At 41.3% G+C, this 27915-nt stretch overlaps 1 long non-coding RNA gene across 1 annotated transcript; it reads right to left on the reverse strand.

Moving 5' to 3' along the window:
• Positions 1 to 15248: 15248 nt before the first annotated feature.
• Positions 15249 to 27771, reverse strand: LOC107182379. Its single transcript, XR_001513102.1, has 3 exons — positions 27718 to 27771; positions 26674 to 26676; positions 15249 to 15259 (listed from the first exon to the last, which is right to left on the reverse strand). It is a non-coding gene; the product is annotated as an uncharacterized LOC107182379 (long non-coding RNA).
• Positions 27772 to 27915: the final 144 nt, after the last annotated feature.

Below are 27915 nucleotides of genomic sequence, written 5' to 3' on the forward strand. Positions count from 1 at the left end.
GAAAGTTACACAGAAGAACAAATTCCCAGCTGAGTGGGGATTTGTTTTCTCACCTTATCTGCGATCAGAGCTAACTGTCCCCGTGGCGATGAAGAACCCCAAATGTTTCTTTCCACTTGGGCGGAGCATCTGTGGCCTATTTGGAAGTAGACGCCTCCCTGTAAACCACACTGAACCTTAGTGGTTGCCCACTTACCTCCCTAAGAGCTCTTCAAAGGAAAATACGATATCTTATGCATCTTTCCATTTTCATCACTTAACAGAGTTCCTGATTTGGGTTAAAGGAATGAATGATAATTAATGAATAAACAAATGCAAATAAATAAATAAGTAGATAAATGCAAATGAATTAGTTTCCCTAGGCTGTTATCTTATTATCTGCTCTATATCAACAGACACAAACAAAATACTTGTGTCTTAACTTTCTATGTCATCATGGTAACTGTCGGACAGACTCAGGAAAATATTCCTGGCAAGTAAGGTCTATGGCCTGACAGCGTCCAAGACTAAATCTGCACAATTATTTCCTGTCTGGTGGTCTGGCTGTTAAGATTGTTAGGTTATCACAGGCAGGTGAGCTGATGGAACGAGCATGATGACATTTTCTCATCCAGGATGGAAGTGCAAATGAAATCCATTTTCAGAAATGGGTACTGGGGCTTGACAAGAGGAAAATTCTGTTTGCAATGACCTTATTACTTACCTTTAAAACTACGAGTACTTTCTCTGCCAACTTCTCACAGGGCAGTGCCCACACATTATCAAGTTGTACAATGCTGTGTATTGGTTTTCCATGGCAGAGTATCAAAGGCCCTCACGAGGGAAGAAAAGGTATTTGTAGAACGACACTGGATACTTTGTATTCGTTGCCTTCCAAAACTGGGGCTCTTTTTTGATCCTATTTTACACTTGAATATTTTGAATATAAGATATTTAGGGCAGAAGAACAGTGTCTTCATTCTGCTAACATTTTGACATATTTTAGGAAAGAAGGAGGGAAACAAGAAAGCCTTCATGGGAAAAGAATTTCCAGAATACTCGGTAAGAGATTTCTTATTTTTAATTCTTATATGTATGTAAGATTGGATATGTCATTAAGTGAGTTTGCCTTTCTCCTGCTTTCACTTGTATCATTTTAGATCAGTGGTTAATTCTGACAATGCTTTATCTTACGCTAAAATTATTAAAGATTATTCAAGTGGTTTACAATGGAATCATCTCTACCTTTTCTTTGTGGCCTTAGGGAAAAAGAACCCAAATATTACATTTGATTTTATAGAAAAATATTTTAGCTGACTAAGCTAAAGTGTTAAATTTAAAAGATTTGTAGATATCCATGTCAACTAGTGAAGTGCAGTCCTGCAAATTGTTTTTGAAGAATGTATGCTAAGGCAACAGTTTCCAATATAACTCCCAAGAATGAGCTTTTTTAATGCATGTTATTAATCTCTTGCACTATGGACCAGCAGTTCTCTCCTTGTCATCTCCCTTCTAGAACATCCTAATCAGAAAAGAGAGTCCCAGAAATATGGTCTTGATAGATCGCTGGCATTCTGCAGGACAGTTGTTCTCAAAGGAAACTTTCCAGATGTGAATTGAGAACACTAAGAAGCAATGGCTAGGTCACCATGTGAATGTCTTCTTAATTAATAAATGTTCTTGGATGCTGAAATCAAAGAGCTTAAAATTGAGACCAGCGTGTTTCTATTTTCATGTTGAATCCATAAATAACTCTTTCCAGTGTGTTTTAGATATGCTTCAGGTTCCAAAGGAATTTAAGGGCATTAGTCTTGAAAATGAGATGAACTCGGAGAATCAAATAGTCTCAGGGTCTCTTTAAGCAAGGAGATTACAAATGCCAACTTTTTAAAATATTCTATTCATCTATCAATTTACTAGCCCATGATATTTTCTTTTCAGTTTATTCCTCTGGCTATGTAATTGCTTTATGTTTTCCTCCATGTGCCAAAGTGGTCCAACTAATCAACAAAACATTTCATAATACAAACAAACAAAAACAAAACAAAACAAACAGAAAAACAGTTGTTTAATTTTAGTGATTTTTAACTCCCCCACCTCCTCCTATTATGTGTGCACAGGGAGTGTTAGCTAAAATAAGAATCCACAATAAAACATGCTTCCAAGTTTTCTATTGAGAAGATAATGCTAACAAAGAGCCTCCTTAAAATAGCATATCATCCCTGGTCACTGCACTCCAGGAACTTACAATCTAGCACCCAGAAAAAGTGAAAATATACGGTAGGCTGTGCATGGCAAGTGGCAATGAATGAAGGGAGCAATGTGTGCTATGGATGATCGGAGGAGACGGAGGTGTCAGTAGGACTGACCAGAGAAAGCTTCATAGAGGAGTTCAACTTTAAGTCGGACCTTCTATGACAGTGTGTGTGTTTCCTGTAGCTGCTAGAACAAAATGCCACAGCTGGGAGGCTTATGACTGTTCCACGCTCTCTCTGAAGGCTCCAGGGGGGGAATCTTTCTTTATCTCTTCCAATTTCTGGTGGTTGCAGACAATCCTTGGTGGTTACTTATGGTAGCATACGCCAGTTTCTGCAGCCACCATGCCATGGTAGTCTCCTCTCTTTGTGTGCCCATACACGCCATTGGGTTTGGGCCCGTTCTAATCCAGTATGTCTTCATTTTAACTTGATTACATCTGCAAAGATCCTATTTCCAAATAAGGTCATGGTCATTGGCACAGCGAGTTGAGACTTGAATATGTCCTTTGGGAGGACAAGGTTTAGCCTAAAATAATCAGTATCCTCCAACACATTTCCTGGAAGCAGAATCTGAAATGAGGAATCATGAGCAGATGAGTTTTGGAGAAAGTGACCCAAGATACGAAGACCAAGGTAAGCAGGCGCGGGCAGGGGCAGGAAGCCAGGCAGGGAAGTGGGCATCACTTCCCGGGAAGGCATTTCTTCAGAGAAGGAGGCATCTGTAAGCATCTAGCAGTTAGCATGCAGCAGCTGGGGACTGGGGACATCAGCCTGGAGAAGAGGATCTTGTGGGGATCCAACAGCATTGACCTCATTCCTCCCCGATTATGCTCACAACTGCTTGCTTTCCACATATGTTCCCTCCAACTAGGCACCATTTCCTCCAGATTCTGGCTCTTGTATTTTATGATAAAGCTTATAGATGACGAAGATTAGCCGTTAGTGGCTGTTAGAGTTGGTCCGAAGGCTGTAGTTGATTCTCATAAACTCCCCTCTATTTTCTCCTTACCTCTTGACTAGAAATTCTGTGAGTCTAAATGGTTTGATGGGGATGGATTGGGTGGGTTTTAGCCTCTGTCTACCATCCCCTTATGCCTTGGTTGCTCTACTTAACCATTTAGAGTGAAAACCTTCATGGGAGTAGTAGGGCTGACCCAGTAGACCATGAGTGCTTAACATATGTCTCCCTATCTCTGTTTAGTAACAGCCATCATACCTTTTCATGATCAGAATTCATTACTCCTGCTCATGGGTGATTCTTTCTTGTACCCGTTGCTCAATTGCCACAGAGGGATCAGGTGGCGGCCTTAGCTATAGGTTTAGTGGAACTCTTGTAGCCCCTGATAGAAGCATCTCTCTTCCAGATCCCAGGAATTCTAGACTCACATGACCTAAAGCAGCTGTAGGCAAACTACGGCCCGCAGGCTGGATCCGGCCCGTTTGAAATGAATAAAACTAAAAAAAAAAAAAAAAAGACCGTACCCTTTTAGTTAATGATGTTTACTTTGAATTTATATTAGTTCACACAAACACTCCATCCATGCTTTTGTTCCGGCCCTCCGGTCCAATTTAAGAACCCACTGTGGCCCTCGAGTCAAAAAGTTTGCCCACCCCTGACCTAAAGTGTTGGAGATGGAAATCACACATTCCCCAACTAGGTTACTAGGAGTGACGGTCAGCTGGGTGACCCCTTACATCCACAGCTTGGTTCTCACACCTGTATATTCTTCCTTCTGGGGATACAGCACCATATGATGGTAACCAATTTAAGATATATACTATGTCCGTAAGGGTGGCACCCTAGTATGCCAGAGATATCTCCAATCAGAAACCTTAGATGTCCCTTTAAGAGGCATTCCAATGCTAATAGCCTCTGGATGGTGCCATATATGGTGGGACCAGGGATCTCACTGTGATTGCTCACTGCCATTCCTTTTTTGTTATGGAGTAGGCACTTTGGTCTGAGGCAGTTTAGGAAGGATCCCATGTCACTCTGTGAGCTCTTAGAGCAGTGGTTCTCAACCTGTGGATCACGACCCCTTTGCCGGTCGAACAACCCTTTCACAGGGGTTGCCTAAGACCATCCTGCATATCAGATATTTACATGACGATTCATAACAGTAGCGAAATTATAGTTATGAAGTAGCAACGAAAATAATTTTATGGTTGGGTCACAACATGAGGAACTGTAGTTAAAGGGCCAGAAGATTGAGAACCACTGTCTTAGAGAATGGTGTTAGCTGAGGCAAGGCAGGCATAAAGGCAAACCCAGAGCCCAAATATGTGTCCATCTCTGTCAGGTTAAAACATAATGGATTATTTGCAATTCAAATTTAATATCATAATCTCTATACTGTTAACCTAGAGAGTTATTTTTTTCTTTATTGTTGAAAGTATTACAGATGTCCCCTTTTTTCTCCCACTGACCCTCTCCATCTCACCACCCCCAGGCCTTCACCACACTATTGTCTGTGTCAGTGGGTTATGCATAGATATATATAAGTTCGTTGGTTAATGTCTTCCCACCCCCACCTCCCACCTTCCCTCTGAGATTCGTCAGTCTGTTCCATGCTTCTATGTCTCTGGACCTATTTTGTTCATCAGTTGATTTTCCTCATTAGATTCTACATGATTAGAGTAACTACTATGTGTTGGGAAGAGTCAGAAAAAGTTAGTGACCTGAGGGTCATAAGACCTAACTTTCTGTTTCAACTTAGCAAAGTTCAAGCTAAGACAGTGAATTACCTCTTTGACCTTTGATTTCTCTCTGTACAAAGTTAGTGCGTCAAACACGATGATTACTGTACCGTTACTATACTCCAACTCTAACACCCTCTGCATCTCTGTACTCAGACTTTCTACATGGGATATGCATTTTATGTACTTACACGTTCACTGAAGGAGTGAATGGTGAACACTGCGCTTTAAAACAATACTCTCATTAAACTTACTTATTTTTAGCGTTTTGTGACTAAAAACATTTTTGGCTGATTTTGTTGGATTAGCATTGAGTGCACTGCATTATTTTAGGCACAGTGAGGAATTCTAAAAAGCAAAGTGAGATCCCTGTTTCTGGGAAACTTCAGTTCGCTACTGTTATGAATCGTCATGTAAATATCTGATATGCAGGATGGTCTTAGGCAACCCCTGTGAAAGGGTTGTTCGACCGGCAAAGGGGTCGTGATCCACAGGTTGAGAACCACTGCTCTAAGAGCTCACAGAGTGACATGGGATCCTTCCTAAACTGCCTAAATAACACATGTTCATGGGCAGTCTCTGGTAAAAGCTTGCTGAACTCCAGGCTGCGCATGACTCAGGGGTGTTACCTCTGTGACGTGGGAAGAATAGAGGGCCGAGAGCATTGCATCTGGAGTCAGACAGATAAAGATCTCCAGTTATTAACAGCCATCAGTTTTGGAATGTACAATGGGTGCTAGATATTCTGCTTTATACTTTGAAAATCATATCTGGCTTAAATTGCACGTACTAGTGTGGGATTTTGGTGTGTTAGATTAAAGATGGCCACATGCTTTTTGATGCTCCTACCAATACGAGGTAAAGTATATATCCCCTCCTCTAAAATATGGGCTGGACTTTCTTTTTTTAAAATATATTTTAATTTTTTATAGAGAGGAAGGGAAAGGGAGAGGGATAGAGTGTTTGAAACATCAATGAGAGGAACCTTGATCAGCTGCCTCCTGCACATCCCCCTCTGGGGATGTGCCCGCAACCCAGGTACATGCCCTTGACTGGAATCGAACCTGGGACCCTTCAGTCCGCAGGCCGATGCTCTATCCACTGAGCCAAACTGGTTAGGGCTGGACTTCCTTTTGACCAACAGAATGTGGAAGTCAATCAATCCCAGTCCAGGCCTAGCCTTTCAAGGGACTGGCAGCTTCCAGCTTGATCTCTTGGAGCCCGAGCTGCCCTATGAAAGGTCTGACTAGCCTGATGGGGAAGGGGTGGGGACCGTGTGCAAAGGACCTGAAGCTCTGTGAGATGGACAGGAGCCCAGTTGACCCCAGCCTCCAGACATGGGAAGGAAGCCACATTGGATCCTTCTGCCACGCCCAGCCACCAGTCAATGTGAAGTGGAACAGAAAAAACATTTAACAAAGCCTGGCCCTAACCCCCAAGACACAAAATCATGATCTAGATCAGTGATGGCGAACCTATGACACGCATGTCAGAGGTGACACGCGAACTCATTTTTTTGGGTTGATTTTTCTTTGTTAAGTGGCATTTAAATATATAAAATAAATATCAAAAATATAAGTATTTGTTTTACTATGGTTGCAAATATCAAAAAATTTCTGTATGTGACACGGCACCAGAGTTAAGTTAGGGTTTTTCAAAATGCTGACACGCCGAGCTCAAAAGGTTCGCCATCACTGATCTAGATAAAACTGATACTTAAAGCAACTAAAATTTTGAGTGTGTAATTATGCAGCAGTAAATAACTTGAACACTTAGGTAAATAATTTAATTTCTCTGAAGCTCGGTTTCCTCATGAGTACACTGGAGACACCCCGGTCATCATCAAGTCAGACATATGTTTCATTGCCTTCACCTTATTGAGCTTCACAGATATCGCCTGTTTTACAACCTGTCTGCGGCAACCCTGTGTCAAACAAGTTTATTGGCACCATTTTTTTCTTGCAACAGCGTTTTCTCACTTCATGTTTCTGTGTCACACGTGGTAATTCTAACAATGTTTCAAACGTTTTCATTATTATTATATTTATTATGGTGATCAGTGATGTCTGATGTTACTATTATCATTGTTTTGGGCTCCATGCACTGCAACTATACAGGGTGAGGCAAAAGTGGGCTTCCAGTTGTTTGCATGGAAAATAATACAATAGTTAATAAATAATAATATAAGAATAAACTACCTGCTTCACACACAACTGGAAACCTATTTTTGTCCCACCCTGTGTAAGACGGCAAACTCAATCCGCAGACAGCTCTGACTGCTCCACTGGCCAGCTCTTCCCCCATCTCTCTCCCTCTCCTCTGGCCTCCATATTCCCTTCAACACAACAATCTCGAAACCAATTAATAACTCTACAATGGCCTCTAAGTGTTCAAGTGAAAGGAAGAGTCACCTATCTCTCACTTTAACTCAAAAGCTAGAAATAAGTAATGTTAGTGAGAAAGACAGGTCAAAAGCCAAGACAGGCTGACAGCGAGGCCTCTTGTGCCAGTTATCCAAGTTGTGAATGCAAAGTGAAAGTTCTTGAAGGAGATTAAAAATGCATACAAGTGAGCATACAAATGATAAGAAAGCAAACCAGCCTTGTTGCTGATAAGGAGAATGTTTTAGTGGTCTGGACAGAAGATCAAACCAGCCACAACGTTTCCTTAAGCCAAAGCCTAGTCCAGAGCAAAGTTGTAATTTTCTCCAATTCTATGACGGCTGAGAGAGGTGAGGAAGCTGCAGAAGAAAAGTTTGAAGTGAGCAGAAGATGGTGCAGAAGGTTAAAGAAAGAAGCCATTTCTATAATATAAAAGTACAGGGTGAAGCAGCAAGTTCTGAAGTAAAAGCTACAACATGGTATGCAGATCTAGCTAAGATAGTTAGTGAAGGTAGCTACACTAAACAACAGTTTTTTAGTGTAGACAGAACAGCCTTATTTTGGAAGAAGATGCCATCTAGGACTTTTATAACTAGAAAGAGGTCAATGCTTGACTTCAGAGCTTCAAAGCACAGACTACGTCTTCTGTTCAGGGCTAATACAGCTGGTGGCTTTAAGTTGAAGCCGGTGCTCATTTCACATTCTGAAAACCCAGGGCCCATAAGAATTACATTAATCTACTCGATCTGTGCTCTATAAATAGAACAACAAAGACTGCACGATGGCACGTCTGCTTTAACATGGTTTACTGAATATTTTAAGCCTGCTGTTGAGACCTGCTGTTCACAAAAAAAGATTCCTTTCGAAATATTACTGTTCATTACAATGCACCTAGTCACCTAAGAGCTCTGATGGAGATGTACAGTGAAACCAATGTAGTTTTCATGCCTGCTAACACAACATCCATTTTGCAGCCCATGGATTAAGGACTAATTTCAAGTCTTATAATTTAAAAAATACATTTTCTGAGGCTATAGCTGCCATAGATAGTGATTCTTCTGACGGATCTGGACAAATCAAATTGAAACCTTCTGGAAAAGATTCACCCTTCTAGGTGCCATTAAGAACACTTCTAATTCACAGCAAGAGGTAAAACATTAACATTAACAGGAGTTTGAAAGAAGTTAGTTTCAGCCCTCGTGGATGACTTGAGGGGATCAAGACTTCAGTGGAGAAAGTAACTATAGGTGTGGTGGAAATAGCACGAGAGCTGGAATTAGAAGTGGAGCCTTGAAGATGTGACTGAACTGCTGCAATTGTATGACCAAACTTAAATGGATGAGGAGTTGCTTCTTATGGATGAGCAAAGAAAGTGGTTTCTTGTGATGGAATCTACTCCTGGTGAAGATGTTGTGAACTTTGTTGAAATGATAACCAAGGATTTAATTATGATATAAATCCAGTTGTTAACCCAGAGGCAGTATTTGGGAGGAGTGACTCTAATTCTGAAAGAAGTTCTACCATGGGTAAGATGCTATCAAACAGCATCACATGCTACAGAAAACCATTTGTGAAAGAGTCAATTTATGCAGGAAACTTTACTGTCGTCTTATTTTAAGAAACTGCCGTAGTCACCTCAACCCTCAGCAACCACCACCCTGATTAGTCAGCAGCAACAACACTGAGGCAAGACCCTCCATCCACTAAGATTACAACTCACTGAAGACTCAGATGATGGTTAGCATTTTTGACCAATAAAGTACTTTTTAATTTAAGGTATGTACATTGTTTTTTTAGACATAATGCTATTGCACACTTAATATATTAAAGTATAGTATAAATATAACTTTTACACATTCTAGGAAACAAAAAAAAATGTGTGACTTAACACTAGAGGCCCGGTGCATGAATTCGTGCATGGTTGAGGCCTGGCCAGCCCACCCCAATGAGGGCTCCAGGGCATGTCCGGCCCATCTCACTCAGTCCCAATTGCCCTGATCCCAACACCAAGCTAACCAACCGGTCAGAGCATCTGCCCCCTGGTGGTCAGTCCATGTCATAGTGACTGGTTGACCAGTCGACTGTCTGCCCCCTGGTGGTCAGTGTACATCATAGGGAGCAGTTGAGCGGCCTTAGCATATCATTAGCATATTATGCTTTGATTGGTTGAATGGACAACCGGACACTTAGCATATTAGGCTTTTATTATATAGGGTTTGTTTTATGGTGGTGGCCTGGAACTAAACCCTCAACTTCTCTGAGGAGTGTCTATCATTTTTACTTGACATTCATGAAAAGCTTACTATGTGCCAGGCATGGTTCTAAGGACTTCTTCATGTTTAAACCCCACAAAAACCCAATGAAATATGTGCTATTGATATTCCCAACTTCCAGATGAGATAACTGAGGCACTGAGAGGGTAGTTACTTAAATAACATCACACAGATAGCAAGTGGCAGAGGTAAGATGCAGCCTCACTGCAAGATGAGTGTCAGTCACATCGACGGATCTCAGTTCATGGTCATGGTGATGCTGGGGACAGTAGTAGTAGTAGTAGTAGTAGTAGTAGTAGTAGCAGTAGTAGTAGTAGTAGTAATAGCAATTGTTATCATCACACAGGAAAAACTTCTCAGGGAATCTGGATTCTGAGCAAACACTCCATGGAAATAAAAAAAAAATATCGAGGTATGGAGGGTAATGGGAAAAATGGCTTTGACTGGAAAGCAGGTATACGCTGTAACAGAGGAACATGGGGACATGGTAGAAAGTGCTGCTGCGTGAGAGTGAGTGTGGGGGGTAGAGAATTGGGCAAAATTGATGCTTAGGCAGGTAACTGAAAGCTGTGGCTCTTTGGGTCTTTTAGCTCAAAAGGAGAAAGTGACAGAGCTGGGCCATGGGTGATTAACTACGGCAAACTATCAAGTCACAAATTCACAAAATGTGTGACTTATCACTGTTCCACATTACCATGCTTCCTCTCCCCAATTAGGGGAAATATCCTTTTCATTTAGGAAGTGGCTCATGGGCATCCATAGGATTCCACAGTTGAAGAGTTCTGATGGGGGTCATATCAACTTGACCAAGGTCAAGTGGCCAAAAGTTATTTATAGCCCATTAGGCACCATTCATGTCAGCCAGGCATACCCTGTGCAGCCTTTTTAAATGAAGTAAATATGCTGGATTCTGGGCTTTTGGCATGGCTGCGTCACCAAGGATGTTTGTTTGTAAGTTATCTAAGAAATGCAAGTAGCAACAACCAAAGTGGTGGATCCCCATGTTCCAGATGAGTGCCCAGGAAGCACCTATTTTGTCCTGAGTAAGGGTCATCATTTTTTTCAGAGAATCATCAAATGTTCATTCTGGAAGAGAACTTAATCGAATCCACTCATTTTAGAGATGTGTAAAGTGAATGCTATCAAAGCAAAGTGACTTGGCCAAAGTCCTGTGCAGCCCATTGATGTCAGAAGCTGGGTGTAGAACGGTAACATTTCGTCACTCTTTCTACCATTTTTCCCTAAGAATATGCGGAGATTCGAAATTACTTCATACACAGCATTGGAGTAAATGGGTACCAAATTTAGGTAAATCTTTTAGATCCATATATTATAACACAAAATAAACTCCAGACTAATGATTTTATTATAAAAATGGCATCACTAAGAAAATAGTGAGATATCTGCTGGACTATGCCAAATACTCATTATGAGTGGAGCAAGCCTTTAAAATCTGCACCTCGGCCAGACATCTTCCATGGGTTTCAAAGGAAATGTGCAAAAGAGTCTGGACAAAGTGAGAATTCACCGTGCCGTTCAAGTTAACCTAGAGGCCCTGTAGTTCAGTCTCAGAACATTGTTGTGCCTCAGAAACAAATTCAAAGCCGAGAGTAAATACAAGGAGTTGTAGTCTTTATACTCTAAGAGAAATTGAAGGGGATCATGGAAATGCTCCTTCGAACCCCCTCTCCTCTCCTACCCATTCCCCTTATCCATGCAGCCGCTCCCGAGCTTCCCCTCCAGCTCACATAGTTTTTCTCTTCCCCTTGGCTCCATTCTTGCACCTCCCTTCACCATACCTTGTTGTCGATCAACTTAGCCTTGCTCCCGAAAAAAAGAAGCCTCCTAACATGGTTCTATCCGTTCTTAAAGAGAAAGGTTTCTTTCTTCTTGGGAGCAAGGCTAAAGGGAGGTGGAGGAGGGTATAGGGGGGATAAATGGTGATGAATGGAAACTTTGCTTGGGGTGTTGAACACACAATACAGTACAGCTGATGTGTTGCGGAATTGTGCACCTAAAACATGTATAATTTTGTTCACCAGTGTCACCCCAATCAATTCAATAAAAATTTAAAAAGAATGGAGAGGAAACTTTGGAAAATTGCATTGACAAGTAATGAATTTTCTCTGGTGGTGAGGTTAGGGCTTGAGTCTTCGAAGGCTGTTATCTCAGTATTTACTTTATCACTTATTACTAATTAGAGCAGGGGTCCTCAAACTTTTTAAACAGGGGGCCAGTCCACTGTCCCTCAGACCGTTGGAGGGCTGGACTATAGTTTATAAAAAAACTATGAACAAATTCCTATGCACACTGCACATATCTTATTTTGAAGTAGAAAAACAAAATGGAAACAAATACAATATTTGTATTTGCATGTGGCCGTAGTTTGAGGACCCCTGAATTAGAGTCTTATGAAATGCCTACCTGGTCCCCTTTCCTCAGTAGCTAATTTAAGGTGCATTTAAGCTGGGAGGATCCTTTTGCCTAGACGGGGCACTCTAAGCAAGATCAAGAGCTTTGAATCTCTTTGCTCCTCCCCCAAATGCTCCACCCCAGACAGACACCTTGGTCCAATTTCTGTGCTTGACCCACTCATCACAACAGAACTCATCCCCTTCAGGATTTGGGCACTTGATCTTCCTCTAGAGCAGTGGTTCTCAACCTTCCTAATGCCACGACCCTTTAATACAGTTCCTCATGTTGTGGTGACCCCCAATTTCCTTGTTACAAATTGAACATAATTAAAGCATAGTGATGAATCACAAAAACAATAAGTAATTATATATGTGTTTTTCGATGGTCTTAGGTGAGCCCTGTGAAAGGGTCGTTCGACCCCCAAAGGGGTCGAGACCCACAGGTTGAGAACCCCTGCTCTAGAGGCTGCACTGTGCCAACAAGAGCCAGTCATTAAAATACTATATAATGCATAGGGTTTGAAAGGAAGCCGAACGTGAAAAAACTGAGAATAATGAAGAGGCAGTGACTTACTTCAACCCAATAAATTAAAGAAGGCTTCAAAAAAGAAGGTGAAAGAAAAAAAATGAGTAAGTGATTGAATGAATGAGCACATGGGTGTTGCATTGCTCTACTTCATATTGGATTGCACAAAGTTTCTCATTTGGAATGTTCAAAAAATAAACTAGAAGATGCATATTTCTATTTAGGTGGTGAGAAATGTCTTGGTTCTCTTTCTAGAATTTCACTATTTTCTCCGTACTCTTTCTGGCTAGCTTTTTTTTTTTTTTTTTTTTTTTTTTGAAGGAATGCTTGGCTCTTCCTGAGAGATGGTGTATGATAACAGCTCCTTGGGGTCTGTTGGGCAAGCATAGTTTCAATTTGTGTCTGCAGTTTTCCTAAGGATTTTGAAGCCCTCAAATGCTCTAAAACCAGGATCAGGTATTTTGAAATGGGCTAAAGAGACAGAAACAAGCAAACTGAACTTCATCTCCCCTGCTTGCATTTGCTGCCTTTGTGTTCAAGGTGATGGTGTCTAGGAGACAGGAGCCGCCCAACAGGAAACACAGAGTGTTCCTTTTCTTCCACACGATGTAAAATAATGGCTTTGCTTTTAATGCTTGCTGGGGGGTTGGTGATTGTCAAGGAGTTAAGCCACTTTCCAAGCTGTTTTTTTTAACTAAACTCTTGCCCCAGGGTTTAAGAAATATTCCTCTAATTGATGTCTTTAGTCAATGGTTGCTTATAATCAAGAAGATTGCACTTAAAAGGTATAGAGGTTGGCCTTATTATTAGCATTAGAATATTTTGCTTTGTAATTACAAGTCAGGGAATCTAGGATCACTACATCTGGTACAGAGAGGGTGGCAGACATTTTAGTGCAAACCATGAATATTCATCAAGAAACACTTCCTTGTGCAGTGCTCTTTATAACAAAAACTACCATTGGCTTTTCACCTTTGGAGCTTCTGTATCCTGTTCATGAAATTATATAATAAAACTAGTGGCCCGGTGCATGAAATTCATGCACATTAAAAGGGAATTAATTAGAGGAAATATTTTAATATTGCTATTTGCCCTTTCTCTATAATAGAAGGGTCAGAGATGAAAGAAAATTGGTAAAATGTATATGAAAATCTCTCTCCTGTCAGAGTCTGAGGCGCACTGCAGGACCCAGAGTTAAGTCCCTCCCACCTGCGCACGCCTCAAAATGGCACTAGACCCAGACCTGACTGGCCCCACCCCTGTCAAGCCCCGCAGGGTGGGGTGCACAGCCTCAGGTCCCCCGTCAAGCCCCACCGGGCAGGGGGGCACAGCCTTAGGTCCTCTGGCTCAGTGCCGGGTGGGGGGCACCACCTTAGGTCTCCCAGCCCATCCTCAGGTCCCCCGGCGTGGCCTCTGGTCCCCTGGCCCTGGCGCAAGGGCGCAAGGGTGTGATGACCATTTGCATATTAGCTCTTTATTATATAGGATTGATTATATTCACTTAATAAGCCTTCATGGAGAATCTAGTATGTTTCAGGCACTGTGTAGAAAGCTTTATTACCCTAATACATTCAATAAAATTGTTTTAAAAATACAAAAATAAATAAATAAAAGCAATAAGTTAAAGAATATAAACTTATAATTAAACAAATTATATTAAAAGCTTTGCAAACAGTGATCTAAGACACAGGTCCAGGTAAACAGACTGTTGGGTTTCAGGCAATATGGTCAGGAAGACCTGAGGAGAACATACATGAGGGGTATTCAAATCTTTTCACTAAGGGCCAGATAAAAAATATTTTAGGCTTTGTAGACCATACAGTTTCTGTCAGAACTACTCAGCTCTACTTATAATGTAAAATCAGCCATACGCCATATATAAACTATGAGCCTGGCTGTTTCCTAAGGAAAGTGTTTCGTGGACATTGAAATTGGAATTTCTATAATGTTCATATTTCACAAAAATATTTTTTTGATTCTTTTTCAAACAGTAACAAATGTAAAAAGTATTCTTCACTACAGGGCCTTACAGAAAGAGACAATGGAACAGATTTGGTCTATGGGCTGGAGTTTGGGCAAATCTCTAAAACCATCTTTCCATTGTTTGGAAAGTACCTGGTTGAATGGAGGAGGAAACACTAGTGTATTCCTTTGTCTCAGATGCGACCACACATAGCACTCTCACAGAAGCAGTACAACTGGAAATGGTATTTAGGCGACAATGTTCTCCACACGCCATTCCTCCCGATAGTAACTCTTCCAATGTGTATAAACCCTCGTATGAGGGGACTATTCCCTGTGTCTGAACTCAATCCACTGTGCTCCAGGTCAGGTTTTACTATCAACAGGAGACCCAGCTCCAAACACTAATGCATCTGATTTGTTTCTCCATATAACTCAATGGCATGGGAAGGGCTTACATAGACCATGCCTAGAACAACAGTTTTGCAGTGTGGGGTTAGGTGAGCATGGCCTTTCAATATCAACATATCAGCTCTATTGTTGTCACCTGGAGAGAACTTTATCAAATTTAGAGTCCATCTGATACTAATGTCTGATGATGGAATAACTACCTCCAGAGGCAGTGAGCTTCCAACACTGGAATGATATTGGGGGGCATAAGAGGTCACTTAGTAATAATGGGGATCAGGTGATATGGGGTCAGCCACTTGAATTTATAAATTCTAAGGCCATCACAGATGCTGATTTTGTGGTACATGTCATCCTGCCTCTGTTGGAGAAACAACATGAAAACATGAGAGATTAAAATGCAGTATCATCACACACAATATTTTACATTTTAGATCACACAGGCACAGCCGCACAACTTGGTAGACGTAATTACCAAGACCCCCCCCCCCTGCCCCGTTTCTTGGGTCCCTGGGACAGGTAAACAATCGCCCAGTTGGTTTTGTACATCCAGGTTAGGCTTTTCGCAGCCTCATGAGCAAAGCTCCAGCCATTTTAGTGAAAGTGGATGAAAAAGTGGAGGCGTTTCATTTCATTTTATAACCCAGACTAACATCCTCTCCCCTGTTGATTTCTGATCTTAGAAACCAAATACCTGCTAAGGGGGATGGAGTCTGAAAAGGGAAAAGTTTTAAGCTAAGTTTTAGTTAAGTATGTCCCAGTGGTAAGCATTCAAATCAGCGTGCAAGAAAGTCTTATAAACCACGTGGTGCAGCCTCCCCTGGCCCGGACTTGAAGGGTCCAACCCTAAGAAAAAGGCCAGGTCCCCCAGGCAGCTCGCTCCTGCACTGGCTGGGCGAACTGCTGTGTCAGCAGCACCGGGCATCATTAGCCGACCTGCGAAGGCTCCAGCTGCCTTCCCCTCACACTCGCTGTACCTCTCACTTAAAAAAGGCTTTCATCAACATCATCCCAAACATCTTTTGTTTTCCCAGCTGGTGAAGCCTTTCTTTCTGTTTGCATCCCATCGCTAGCTAACTAAGTTCCCCTGCCCCTAAGAACCGCAGCCATGAATCAAAGGGAATCAGCACCTGTAAACTCCAAAGTGAGCCCGAGAGCTTTGGGATCCCACATCCCATCTATCTTCTTGGAGCTGCCATATTGCGTTAAATTTCCTGTCCACTGTTGGTGGTCAACGATCTTTCCCTCTTCCTATCCTCCATCATAGAGACAACATATGAAGACCCTCCCAGCAGTGTTTTCTTCTGAGATTTAGCTCCAATAAAACATAATCCTCTCTGCGTGGTCGGTTTCTCAATCTCTCTTTCAGGCTGGGGTGAGATACACGTCTGGCCTATGATTGGAGTTATTTACTACACAGAATTGTCTCTTGTTCTTGGATTTTTCCCAAATTCCCTGCAAATGGTTCTACAATAAATCTAGGAAAGAAAATGAGAGGGTTTTTTGTTTGTTTAAGGACTGAGACCCACGCTTGCTCACATAGCACTCTTGGCTTTTACTGTCTTCAGACATTTGAATCCTCATCATCCAAAGCTATAGGACACATTTAAAGTTACCTGTTCACTCTCCTGCTTACAAGGCGGAGACTCTGCTTTGATTTTAAACATTGTGAAAACACAAAATTCTGCTATTATACTCAGGAACCCTGGCTCTTCAGAAATGCTTCCTTATACTATTTTGGACTCTGCTAGATAGAGATGGTGAATAAATTATCATTTTCTGGGAGACATACCTTGCAGTGATGAAAATCTTTTCTAGGTGAGCTGCTTCCAAACTGGGTTGTTACTGAATTTCAACATAGTCCATCTGGTGAAGCTAGTCTTTCATATGGAGCCCCTTATTCTGCCTGTCACTTATTTCTTCTTTTTAAATTCAAAAAATCTAATGCCAAAATCCTAAGAGGAAGAAACCCAACTGAATACCATTCAAGCTAGGCATACGCAAAATGGTTAGTGCGTAATATGTTGTTGAAGAAATTTTAAATCTGTGTAGTGAACCTTGAATAAGAATGGAAGTCCTCCGTGGTTCATGAAAACCTTTCTGGATTTTTATTTTCAAATAAATTTTCAAGGGGTCAACTGGTCACTTTCGAAAGCTAAATTCATCATGTCAAGCTGAAAGTAGTGACTCTGCCTATGTGGGAGAGACCTCTGTTACTCTCCCTGATGATTTCCAAGCAACAGGAAGGGAAGGAAAAAGGAGAAAAAAATGAAAGAAAATTGATACCATCCTGCCCCTTGGATGTGCGGCTTTTGTGCCAGTAAACTGAAAGAAAAACTGGGGCAACGACAATGAAAATGCCTCCAACATTCAAATACCTGAGCCTAGTGGACATGCAGTTTTCACACAGATTAGTGAAGTAAAGCCTGGATAGGTGACAGTATTAGACAAGATTATCTAGCTTGTAAGTGGTAAAACTCAAATTTCCTTTCTCTTCACAGTGGCTGATAGGCAGACGCTCACAGGTATAGCAGTACCCCTGCTGCCCTCATGCCCCCAGCTTTTGCCCTGGGACTAGCCCTGCCAGCAAGCCTTCCTCATAATCCTTCAACTAAAGGTTAGCCCCGGACACAACAGACAGCCTCTGGGACACAGCTGCTTGCCCCAGCCTGGTGGTGGCTGATTTTCAGACTGATTTGTCAGCGCCTGTAACATATTAAATATTTTAAACATCACTTTGCTCTTAATTGTAAAACTATGCTGGCACGTGACCACAGAAAGTTGGTGAGTGTAAGAATCGCAGATCTTGGAATTCTTGAGCTTTTGAGGAACCCAGCCATTCTCGGATGCGTCAATTGCTTTTATATATTTTGATCTTTGTTCAGGAATTAGTACCCGTTACAGGCTGAATTGTGTGAAGTGTAGTTAGCTAGTTAGTGAGTAGAAAAAGAGCAAAGGGAGGCCAGACATTATAAGAACGGTCAGCTGAGCAGGCTCACCAGGAAGCTACAGCTTCCCACTCCCCAGGAAACCACCAGAATTGAACAAAGAACAAAGGGGAGAGATAAAGGGAGAGATAGGCACATGCACAGAAGTCGTGGTGCACGAGGGAGGTACTTGCCTGCCAGTCTAACCTGGAAAACAGTGGATTGGCTATGAGCTGGACCCCATAAGTGCACAATATCTTGGAAACTTAATTGGTTAGTTTGAAGAAGCTTCTGGTTAAAATCCCAGGACAAAGAGTCCCCCCTCTCTTGTTCCCCCTTATTTTTTCTTGCTCATGACCCACACTCGTGTGTGCATTCACCTGTTCTCTTCCCATAGCCCTGTGGCCTTAAGCACCTGCATGACCCATGGCTGCCTGAACCCCCCACACAATGGACTGTAGCTGGGAACACAAACTAAGCTAGCAGATGCTGGACTGGACTGGGCTTTAATATGGAACAGAAATTCTGGGCAGTGGCCTTAATTCTCTCAAAAGGATCTCAGTTTGAGCAATAAATTACATGGTCACTCAAAATAGTGCCCTCAAATAGTCCAGTTCATGACATGGTCCATCAAACAATGATATTATTGGATGGAGACACACTGAACAGTTTCTATGGTCAGTTGTAAAGGATGAAAATCCACTCCGTCTCTTGAGGAGTGGTGACCTAAGACGAAATGCACAAAAATCAGAGCCAACTTATTTCTGTCCTACACAAACCATTACTTTTTGAAAAATGTTCTTAAATGTTGTTTAATCTCCCCATTCAGATTCACTGCAGTGAATTTATGGCAGGCTTCAGAATGCCATTAATGCACACTTATATCCCATCCCACCTTGCAGCTGGCGGTGGCAATATAACGCTTTCTGGCAAGCTGATAGGAGAAGGAGAAAAGAGAAGCTCTGTTCTTAAGGAAAATGTTAGCGATAAGTGAGTTGGCAGTGTTTCAAATGGCACTGGGAAGTTAGTTCATGGTACGACAAATGTGGCCTTACCCAAGTATCTCACTGGATCATTGCAATAAATACCATCTCTACCTTGCTTTCCATGTGAAATTAAAATAATAACAATAAAAACAATAATACTTTCATTAGTAGCTTAAGAAGACATTCATGTATTAGGTCAAAACAAGCATCACATATAAAGCTTGAAGACTGTGACTGAATCAAGAGGCCCAAAAGACAAGAAGACATCAAATTCTTCTTTTTCTTCATGCTTGTGTGTGTGTGTGTGTGTGTGTGTGTGTGTGTGTCTGAAATAGCTGCATGAGGTACAAGGTTTAGGAGTTTATTCTAAGTCAAGTTGAAGATTTCTCCATGGAAACGTTTTCCTGGAGGAAGGCAAGGTCCACTTGGCTAGCCCAGGGCAGGGTTCCCTGAGATACATTTCTAAATAGTTTGTATGAACTTAGATACATCATTAACCCTTGGCCCCCAGTTTCACTGTCAGTACAGAGGGCACAATGGCATTCAGTGGTCCATTGAATCGGGACGTGTGTATATAGTACAGGTTCCCCGTGAGAGTTGCTGTGCATATCCACATGGGCCACAGGCCCTGGGCAGCACTGCAGACATGCGTTGATGATTCTCCTGGCTAGTTCCCCACTGACAGCATAGGTTCACATATGAATTTGGAAAACTGTCCTTTTGAAATAAGGATTGGTGTTTCTAGCCCCAGGAGATAATTTATGTAATTACGATGAGGGAATGACCAGAGCACAGGATGGTTTCCAGTCGTTATGTCCTGTATTTTGTCAAGAGACATTCTGGCAAGCTCGCTTTCTGTAACATCTCTATTGGAGAATTGAAGGAACTCGTGTCTTTGTGCTCCAAGTGCATTGGAAAGGAAGTGCTGTAATTAGACATCATCATAGTCAGTCGGTGGGCGTAAAAGAGGGAGGCAGGCTATTGAAATAGGAGAAGGAATGAGGCATGACCAGAGCATGTTTGTGGACAATGCTTTATTTCCTATCTGTTCAGTCCAAGTATTGATGGGATGTGCAGTGGGGTCAGGGGAGCAACTTTCAAATCTCTGTTCTGACCTCAGAAGCATTTCAGAGTACCATTGGCGGGCTGAGAAACAAATAGAGTCAAGAACGTAATTATTTAATTATTTTAAAAGAAAAAGGACAGGAATGACATGACTGAAAAAGTTCTTTTTTATTAAATACATATTTTTATTGATTTCAGAGAGAAAGGGAGAGAGAGATAGAAACATCAATGATGAGAGAGAATCATTGATCGGCTGCCTCCTGCACCCCTCACATTGGGGATCCAGCCCGCAATCCAGGCATATGCGCTGACCGGTATTGAACTGTGTGACCTTATTGGTTCATAGGTTGATGCTCAACCACTGAGCCACACTGGGCTAAAAAAAATCTTTAGATTTGTATCTGTTCTTAGAGCTCTGTATTTTTCACTCACAGATTTATACAACACACACACACACACAAAACATATACAATACAACCAAATGGAAAATTAAAAGTTTACTTGTAACTTAGAAGATCTGGCAGAAGAAAAGAGACTTCACAATTTTTTTCTGAACATGCCACTTTGATTTAATCAATTCAGATACCCCAAAATCTCACGTTTATAAAGGCCCAGGAATGAGCCCTATTCTAACCTCGTTTGGCTTCAGGGAGGAGCGCCCACTTTGCTGAGACAGTCCATTTTATTTGTTCAACCACTGAAAGGCTTATACCTTATAAAAGTCTGCAATCCACAAACGACAGTGGTGTAGCATTAGGATAGACATGCCATGACTTCCCTCAATGCGGTCAGGAAGCTTCCATTCCCCACTCTTCACATCCTGGAGATGGAGCACGAGGCTCCCCTGCTATACTCCCACCTGCGTTTCTTGGGGTCCCTGCGGTTCCTGTGTCACTGGGTAGATGGGAGAGGCATTCTTCTCGTCCTCCTCGCTGAGCTTGTTCTGCTCTCCTTTGACTTGTCTGGGGAATGAACTGGCGGTGTAAGTGACACGGACAACTCCAGTCTGCTCATTCACAATTGTACCCTGTTCCATTTTCACTGGTCTCGATACCCCCTTGGCTCTCAATGACTGCCCTGGAATTGGATTGAGCCACTCCTAGCCTTGGTTTTAGCACCTTCTTCCCAGGGCAACCCTTGGCACTGGATACCAGGAGGAGGACAATGAATGACTCTGAGTCAGTGGGATTACAAGTAAGTTTTTTAGCCAAAGAAAGATTCTGTGAACCTTTCTGCCTCTGAACCCTAGGGATAGAGTGATGGTGCCCTGAGAAAGGTCTGGTAATTAATGGTCCACGGAGACTGTTAAGAGGGAAACTCAGGTTGCTGGCACTTGAATCATTCCGGGACACTTTCTGGGAAACGCCACCATTTTTTTTTTATTTTTTTTTTTAGTAAAAGCTTATCTTTTAGAAAACTGGAAAGAGGATATAAAAAGCTTATGTCACTTAAGTGCTGAAAGAGTAATGGCTTCTGACTCTAGGAGGCAGGAAAGGGTCTTTTGCCCAGAGCAGCAGAAGCAGCACTAAGGTAACTACAGAGGAAACAGGCAGCTTTCAAGAAGGAAAAACGTGTGCAAGCCACCCAAGACCCACAGAAAGGGAATAGGAATGAGTATTTTTAGAATTCCAAATTGGAATCCTATTCTACCGTGATTGCCCCCAAAACTGATCAGCAGGGAAATAAGAGTCACACAAGGATAGAATTATTTGAGTTACTATCTGAGAAGACACCTTGAGACATTTAGGTACTACATTTATATAAATGTCTGTGTGTGTATCTATCTATCTATCTATCTATCTATATATATATATATTATATAGTGTACAATGTATATACTACACACAGTATATGTGTATACAATATATACTACATATCTTAATATATATTAAACCCTATCAATAAGATTTCATTTGTAAAATTCTGAAGAAGAAAGATTTCAGCATATCATTGACCTACTTCAGGAGGTCTTCCTAGATTACCCCCCGCCCCCCGTTTCCTGTATGTAATAGGGATTGATTAGTTTGAGGTTTACTCTGTCATTCAACTCAATACTTAATGGCAATTGACAATTTGGATCCTATTTGTTACTCTTGTCCGAGGCAACACGCAGTGTGTGAAGAAAGGGGTTACACACAGCCAGGTGGCAGTGCAACTTCGCTTCACCCTTTAGAGACAGTGCCCCACCTTCCCTTTAGCTTAAAATATATCTTTTATGCATTTGTTTATCCTCATCTCAATGATTACCTTCATGCATTCATTCATTTCATGCGTGTTTATTGAGTACCTATGAAGAGCCACACACTATATTTGGTACTGGGGTTGTCATAAATACTCATGGATCCAGTTACTCTCCTCTCCATGGGCTCAGTCCACTCTGTGCTGGCACCACCCCTACAAGCCTGCCCACCTGCTTTCACACAACCATTTTCATAGTTCATGGGCTCAATGAAGTCCATGGCTTGCTCTGCCAACACTGTATGCACCTAGGCAGTTCATAGATTATTAATGCACAGGTGGGTATTGTTAGATTTTTTTTTTTTCGGACTTTGTGATAGTCTAAACCATTTTTCTAAACTTAGAAAAAAATGCTTTGTAAACTTTCACACATATTTATAGTCAAATAGATTATAAAATGCCTTGAGCCTAGGGCTTTTGATTTTTAATATATGCTATTTAATTGGATGGCTATGTAAAAGAATGAACCTCATACATAATGTCTGTGAGCCTGTGGTTAAAAGTTCCATTGAAACACAATGAGTTTTTCCCTTGAGAGGCCAAGAAAACTTGCATTAGCACCATTCTAACTCAATTAGAGGCTCACATTAAGGAGGGGAAAATGTGTTGGAGTTAATTACCTTTATTTTTCCTTGCGTCTTGCTTCAGCTGCCAAATTTCATGAGATCAAATACATGATAGAAGAAGCCTGCAAAAACAGATAGTGTCACGATTCTACTGCAGCCCCTCAGTTCATGGAATCTCCTGCTCCATGCTCCCAAAGTGTCCCTTACTCCTTGGAATAGGTCTTTAATCAAGTCGCTGCTATGAACACTTGGATCATTACTCTTCCATGCCTGCATTTTTAATGCAGAGTTTCCTAGAAATGGAGAATTAAAGTGGAAGCTGAGATATCACCTGCAGTTGTAAGCTCCAGAAATCTAGATGTTAGTATAACTATTGATACCGCTGTATATTAGGGTTCTCCAGAGACACAGAACCAATCAGATGTATAGATATAGATACAGATAGGTATAGGAGGTTGATTATAAGCAATTGTCTCATGTGATTAGAGACTGGAAAGTCCACATATGCAGTGTAGGTCAGCAACTGGAGACCCAGGAGAGCCAAAGGAGCAGATGGCTTCCTAAGGGGGCCATTGGAGAATTCCCTCGTGCCAGGGGAAGCTGAACTTTTTCTATTCAGGCCTTCACCTGCTGGGATAAGCTCCACCTACATAATGGAGGACAATCTGCTCACTTAAATGTCACCAATTTAAATGTTAATCTTATCCAAAAACACCTTCCAACTTGACACATACAACTAACCATCACACACTATGTGGTGTCAAGCAAGAAGAGAGCCCCAGAGAGAAGTTAAGTGGCAGCCAGAGATAGTTCTGGTGCCCAGTTGGCTTTGATAGGTATCCAGAGTGAAGAGGGAGAGGGAGGCATGGAGACTGAACAAATGCGTGCAAGTCTGCACATGCTCAGTGCAGCTGAGGTACTCAGCATTTGTAGAGACACCCTCACCTTCAACCTGGGGCAGACCTGGAAACTAGTTATTGAGGCCAAACCCAAATAGCATAGCTTGTTTCTGAATAGGAGAACGAGCCTGCATTCAGCTGCTGCTCCCTTCTTGGATTCCCAAGGGGTTGGTAAGTAAGTTAGGCAGAGTTCTTCGTCTAAGACTGCCTGGGCGAATTCTTGATGACGATCACCTCAGGTCACCTTTGCAGTAGCCCAGAGGAAATATTCAATTTAAGCAAATGTATCAGACATGGGTTTCCCTTTATCAATCCATGCTGACTGACCTTTAATGAATTAGAGAGAAATCCATTCCACATTGTCTGGATAAAGATGTTAGACTGATGCATAAATCTTGACTTTAAGAAGAGGTAAATTCAAACCAGAGTTGGGAGCTCCTGCCTTTTGAGGCCATAACAAGGGTATTAGTAGCTCCTAGTTACATAATTATTTGAGTCTATTTATATCTCAAGAACCCTAAGTTCCATTTCTTTAGCTTCTCATGGTATCAACTCAGACATTCTGAGTTTGGGGTATTAGCGAAACCCACTGTCTCTCATGGCTGCCCTGTTCAGTTATTCACGGCATTTCTATGTTGGACAGAAGTCTGTGGCTTCCTTTGTCCTTTTGTTTATTTGTGTTCATTTGGTAGAAGAATAACTCATTCATCCCTTGCCGAGCCAGCCTGATTGAAAAAAGAAATTCAGAACTTGTTTTCAGTCTGTTCCTTTTAAAACTGTCTCCGTCATTCCAACTTTGCTCTCAAGAGATATGACCATTGTGGAAATTAAATTATAATTAGGGTCAAGGACTTTGAAATAATGACCCCCAGACTGACCCCTCTGTCTGTACTTTTAAGTGTCTCCTGTTGGCGCACCCAGTGTTGGGTTCTGGGCCATTTTAAACCTGTTTCCAGAACTGCCACCTGACACTTAACCGTCACACAATGCTTGGCCTTAGTAAATGCATCTGTTATATGGTATACAGCACTAAATGCTTTCCTGAAAGCCAGATAAATTATGTCTGCTGATTTAGTAATGTGGCCCAAGAATTCAATTTAGGTGAATTTATCAGACATGGCCTTCCCTTTATCAATCCATGCTGACTGACCTTTAATAAATTAGAGATAAATCCATTCCGTATTGGTTGATGTAACATCTGAGTGGAAAAGTAATCGGCACCGGATCTACAAACATGCCCTGCCTAATTTCCTGCCCTTAATGTGCTCCAGTCTGTGACAGGGCACGGGGAGGCTTATTCGAATTGCTTCAGACTCATGAAGAGACAAGTGGGATGTGAAGTAGAGGGAACTGGGAGGTTCCTTCTGCTGGATGGGTGCAGGGAGGGGTCGCACGGCTTAGTCCCCTGGGTGGGCTTTGCTAGGCTTGCCTGCTAGAAAAAGAGGATTCAAGGAAGTCCTTTCCCATCTCAGTTTCCTCAGCTGTAAAGTGACGTTGCTGGGAGAGGAGATCTCTAAGTTCGCTTTCACCTCTAATAACCTTCAGCGACAGGGAAACAAAGCAGGGAACAATTATTTGTACTCCAAGGTCAAATGAGACGGGCATTAAGGCTGGCCGGATGCTCGGCCAGGATCCTGAAGTCAGTCAAACTAGCAGGGCCAGGATGAAATTGATCCAGTTTTGAAGATCAGAGGGATTCAGAAGCAAGCAACCTGAGAGTTCTGTGTGAGCCAGAAGCCTTGTTAGAAGGAAAACTTCAAAATGGTGCCAGAGATGTGCCCTGTAATCCTTGTCTCTGTAATGACCAATGAACTTAAGATACTGACATCTGCTGAGTTAAAGGAAAACTTAATCCAACTTATAACTTATTGGATATTGGGGCCCATTTTGCTCGCTTGCTTGTTTGGTTTGGTGTTTCCACTGCAATGCCGACTTAAGTCCTATAAAGAGATGTTTTCCAATTTGGCTGCACACTGCTATCTGAGGGAGGTTTATAAAACTTGCCAAATGTGAAAATCCTTGCTTAAGCTACATTTGTGGTGCCCTGGAAGGTTTTCAATATAGGATGGGGCAAAAGTAGGTTTACAGTTTACAGTTGTTCATATGGAAAATATTATAATAATTTTTAAAATAATACAAGAATAGATTGTTTTGTGTACTCACAGCTGTAAACCCACTTTTGCCACACCCTGTATTTAAAGCTATCAACTTAGCGCATAAATAAATATATAGGTAAACATGTATTTCTTTAACAACCTATGGCTTTTCCAAAGTATTTAATGGCCCAATTTCTTTGGGGAAGAAGAGGGTGGCAGAAACTTCCCTGCTTGAATTGATGACACGAGGAGGACTCCTGGGTACTCTAGGTTTTGAACTAGCTCTGTAGTAGAAGTGCTGCAGTAAGGCTGGGACACAGCAGTGTACTGAGAAGGTGAGTCTTCTAACACACCACATCTCCCCTCATTTCTTTTCATCCCTGCCCCGATTACTAGCATGCTCATAGCATACTTTGCTTCTGGGTTATTAAAAATTACATCTTTCTTATATTCTTTTTTATTGTTGCTAATATTTTATTGAGAATTTTAGCATCTACGTTCATCAGGGTTATTGCCTATAATTTTCTTTTGTGTCAGTGTCTTTGTCAGGTTTGGAATTAGGATAACGCTGGCCTTAAAAAGAGCTGGGAAGGCTTCCTTTCTCTTGAATTATTTGGAATAGTTTGAGGAGGATAGGTATTAGTTCGTCTTTGAAAGTTGGTAAAATTCACCTTGAAGCCATGTGGTCCAGGACTTTCGTTTGCTGGGAGGATTTTGCTTTTATTACTGTTTCAATTTCATTAGTTGTTATTGGCCTACTCAGGTTTTCTGATTCCTCCTGATTAAGGGTTGGAAGATTGTATGTTTTGAGGAATTTGTCCATTTCACCTAGGTTGTCCAATTTGTTGACATATAGTTCTTCATCCTTTCTATTTATGTGATGCCAATTGTTACTTCACCTTCTTTTGTTTCTGATTTTACTTATTTGGGTCCTCCCTCTCTGTTTCTTGATGAGTCTGGCTAAAGGTTCATCAATCTTGTTTATCTTTTATAAGAACGAGCTCTTGGTATCATTGATCTTTGTTTTTGTTTTTTTAATATCTATGTCATTTAATTTCCCTTATCTTTATTATTTCCTTCCTTCTACATACTCGGCTTTTCTTGTTGTTCTCTTTCTAATTCTTTTTGTTGTAGGTTTAGATAGTTTATTAGAGATTTTTCTTGTTTCTTGAGGTAGGCCTGTAATGTATGAACTTCTCTCCCAGGGCTACTTTTGCTGTGTCCCATAGATTTGGGGTTGTTGTGTGTTCATTTTCATTTGTTTCCAGGAAGTTTTTTTTTATTTCTTCCTTGATCTCATTGGTAACCCATTCATTGTTTGCTAAAATACTATTTAGCTTCCATGTGTTAGAATGTTTTTGAGTTTTCTTATTGTAATTTATTTTTAGTTTTATGCCATTGTTACCCAAGAAGATGCTTGATATGATTTCTATCTTTTTGAATTTGTTAAGGTTTATTTTTTAAGCTTTGTGTTTATTTATTTATTATGATTTTTATCTTTATTGTTGAAACTATTACATAGGTTCTCCCCGCCACCCCCATTAATCTCTGTTAAGACTTATTTTGTGTCCTCAAATATAGTTTATTTTTGAGAATGTTCCATGTGCACTTTATAAGAATGTATATTCTACAGCTTTGTGATGAAATGTTCTGTGAATACCGATTAAATTCATCTGATATAGTGTATCATTTAGAGTCTCTGTTTCCATGTTGATTTTTTGTCTGGAAGATTTGTCCAGTGATATTAGTGGGTGTTAAAACCACCTACTATGACTGTGTTGCTGTTGATCTCTCTTTTAAAGCCATCCAAGAGTTTTAAAATATATTTAGATGCTACAATATTGGGTGCATATATGTTTACCAGGGTTACATCCTCTTGTTGGATTGGTCCCTTTAGTATTATGTGATGACCTTATTATCTTTTTATGGCCTTTTTTGAAGTCTATTTTGTCAGATATAAGTATTGCCACCCCAGATTTTGTTGTTGTTGTTTCCATTTGCATGGGATATTTTTTTCCAACCTTTCATTTTTAATCTGTGACTCTTTTGTTCTGAAGTGGGTGTCTTGTAGACAGCATTTATATGGGTCAGGTTTTCTACTGCTTCCCATGCCAGACATTACACAGGTTCCCCTTCTCTTCTCTGTTTTTCTGAATTGGGGATCCCTCAAGGAGCTGAGACCGTAGGGGTAGGCGGGGACTCCGCTGCCACAATCTCTCTCTGGCTTCCCAGCTGCACAA

This window comes from Myotis davidii, unplaced genomic scaffold (assembly GCF_000327345.1).
Source record: "Myotis davidii unplaced genomic scaffold, ASM32734v1 scaffold390, whole genome shotgun sequence".
In the NCBI taxonomy this organism is placed as follows: Eukaryota; Metazoa; Chordata; class Mammalia; order Chiroptera; family Vespertilionidae; genus Myotis; species Myotis davidii.